Source organism: Sapajus apella, unplaced genomic scaffold (assembly GCF_009761245.1).
Source record: "Sapajus apella isolate SASKATOON/1434 unplaced genomic scaffold, GSC_monkey_1.0 scaffold49, whole genome shotgun sequence".
In the NCBI taxonomy this organism is placed as follows: domain Eukaryota; kingdom Metazoa; phylum Chordata; class Mammalia; order Primates; family Cebidae; genus Sapajus; species Sapajus apella.
In genome coordinates this window covers 6,941,605-6,945,042 of record NW_022436989.1, presented here as the reverse complement: position 1 = coordinate 6,945,042, position 3,438 = coordinate 6,941,605, and positions in this window count along the sequence as shown.

The window sequence follows — 3,438 nt, the reverse complement described above, 5'->3', positions numbered from 1 at the left end:
AGTAAGACTGATGCAAAAAAAAAAAAAGGAGACAACATAAATTACCAATATCAAAGAAACATTACTACAGATCTTATAGACAATAAAATAATGGTATATTATTAACAACTTAAACCTAATAAATTTGACAATGAATTGAAAACAGTCCTTGGAAAAAAAAATAACGGCCACAATTATAAAGCCATTACTAAAATTGAAGTCATTATTAAGATTTTTCTTAGAAGACATATACAGATGTAGATGGGTTTATTGATGATGTTTTTCAAACATCTTTAAATATTCTATTAGTCCATTTTCTTGCTGCTGATAAAGACATGCCTAAGACTGGGCAATTTACAAATAAAAAGAGTTTAACTGGACTTACAGTTCCATGTGGCTGGGGAAATCCTCACAATCATGGCAGAAGACAAGGAGGAGCAAGTCACATCTTGCATGGATGGCAGCAGGAAAAGAGAGAGAGCTTATTCAGGGAGACTCCCATTTTTCAAAACCAACAGAACTTAAGAGACTTATTCACTATGGTGAGAACAGCATAGGAAAGACCTGCCCTCATATTTAACTACTTCCTACCAGGTGCCTCCCACAACACGTGGGAATTCGAGATAAGACTTGCATGGGGACACAGCCAAGCCATATCAAACATGGATATGCCATATTTAAGGTATAAATATAGATCACCGTAATAATGCCAATCTCACACAAAACCTTTCAGAGACCAGAATAAAAGGAAAATACCATCCCCACTCCCACTTTTTTGGCATTAACTGAATACCAAAATCTGACAAAGACATTATTAGAAAAGAAGGTTAGGGTCAGTGTTTCTAATGGATAGATATGAAATCCTTTTTTTTCTTTTTGAGATGGAGTCTCACTTTTCACCCAGGCTGCAGTGCAGTGGTGCAATCTCGGCTCACTGCAACCTCCACCTCCCAGGTTCAAGCAATTATCCTGCCTCAGCCTCCTGAGTAGTTGAGATTACAGGCACCTGCCACAACGCCCAGCTAATTTTTTTGTATATTTATTAGAGACGAGGTTTCACCATGTTGGCCAGGCTGATTTGGAACTCCTGACCTCTGGTGATTCACCTGCCATGGCCTCCCAAAGTGCTGGAATTACAGGTGTGAGCCATCACACCCAACCTAGATATTAAATCTTAAACAAAATAGGAAAATAAAGTCCAGTGATACAAAACAAAAATATATCACAAAAATACTGGGTTTATTACAGGAATGTAAAGGTGTTTTGTAATTCAAAAACGAATCAAGATAATTCACCACATTAACAGAGAAAAGAAAGATTAAATGATAATTTTGATAAATTCAGAAAAATCATTTAAAACCCAATATTCATGAATTATAATGATGATAATAGTAATAATAAAAAGAAAAACTCAGCAAACTAGGAAGAGAAGGAATTTCCTTTAACCTGAAAAAAATGTATCTACAAAAAATCTACAACAAGCATCATAGTTAATTATGAAATATCAAAATATTTTCTTCTAAGATTAGGAGATGAAGACATTAGCCTTGTAAGAAAGGCCCAAGTCAAAGCAATAGCAACAAAAAGGAAAATATATGTAAGGATGAGAAAGGAAGGGATATGCCTCTCATTATGTACAATGTGGTAATATATATAAAATGTACAAATGAAACCATTAGAATTAATAAATACATTTAGCAATATATAACTTATATTTACTTTGCTTCTGAGAGTTAAATGCTCCACGTGGCCTCTGACTTTTCAGAATTCTGTCACATCCATTGATAGAAAGGAAGCCAGTTCCGTGGCAGCATCTTCCACCCTCAACCCTGGCCTGCAGAAGAAAGCACCACCAAGGTTCGGGAAGACCCTTGTTCCTCCCCTCCTTCACCAGCACCTCCTTGATTGCCTTGGTGAAAGGAGCCGCCACTAACTCTCCCTGGGAAACTGCGAAGTGGTAGGTTTTGGGTTTTACGTACAGATCCATCCCAACACTCCACATTCATGAGCCATCTGACTCCTTCCTCAATCTTAGGCCAAGGAGATTCTGGCATCTCCATCCTATTAATTCTAGCCAATTGCCATGTCCAGGCTTCAAGTTGTTCCAACAAACTTGAAGACCCAGTTTCAGGCAGGTGTTCTAGTTTAACTTCACTAAGATGCCAAGCTCGTGAATCTTCACCAGGTTTGTATCCTATACATGTGTCTTTCCAGAGCAAAATATTAAATCCCAAGCCATGGGTGAGTCCTTCCCATGTCAATAAACTTATCTCTATTTATCGTGCTCCAGCATGCTCGCCCTGCAAGTCTAATACCCTCAGCATATTCCCTTTCATACATATTCTCCCACTTTCTATTGTTATATGTTAGCCTTGCTCTACAATTCCTTTGGCATATTTTGGCCATATTTTTCTGAAGCAGAGGTTGTACTTCCTTGCTCAGGCTGTGCTAAGGTCTGACCCTGTTTATTGGCCTGAAGTCAATGAGATGTTGAGAGAGTGGAACTTAGGACCTAACATCATATTGCAAGTGACCTCATTTATATCAGGTTTTGTACAGTTTCCAGGAAAGGAAAATATTCTTCTTTGGCAAGGGGAAGAAGTTTACTTTTCCTGCCAGAATGACTTGGAGGGATTTTTCTAGGTATAAGATCTGGGCTGCTCTTCCCAGTATCTCCATGCCAGGTCTCAGGTTTACTATTTTCCCATCAGGGCCTTGACTTTGACGTAGGAAACCTGTAAAAACTGTGCGTTCAGCCTCCTTTGCAACTCAGCCACACTTACAATCAGATCGCAAATCTGAAATTTCAGCAGAGCATGCCCTCGGGCTGCAGATGACAATACTTTCCTTTAAAGCTGCCACAGAAACCTCTACCTGTACACTATTCCTTAAGTTGGCAGCTAAGCACTCTAGACTTACTGTTTTTTTTGTATTTTTGCAAGATCTTCAGTACTGTCAAAAATACCCCATACCACAGCTCTTACCATTATTCTTGACCTTATTATACTGATCTAGGGCGGTGCCCACTGGATCTCTCACATCCTCGGCTTTCGCCTGCACCTTGCCCAATTAAAGGAATGTGAAAACTTCAGTACTTATCACATTATCTATGCCAGAGGAGTTTCCATCACACTTACTCCAGCTTTTTATTACCTGTAGACAGGTAGGAAAACCACTGTCAAACCCCCACTTGAGAATCTGCTTTCTGGAGCCATTCCTTGTACAAATTGTCATAACCTAAGTTCCCTGGAAGACAGAATCAAAGGCAAAAGCTGTCAGCTAAGGCTTTATTGAGGTAGGAGGCACAATCCAGGAATCTAGAATGAAGAGAAAAGAAAAATAGGGAACACAAAGTTTTACACATGCAAATTGGCTACAGCCTCCAGGAAAGGGCGGCTCTTTTGTTCTCTCACACGGGATGTCTCCAGTCGGAATGTTGGCATCACTGTGCCATGAAAT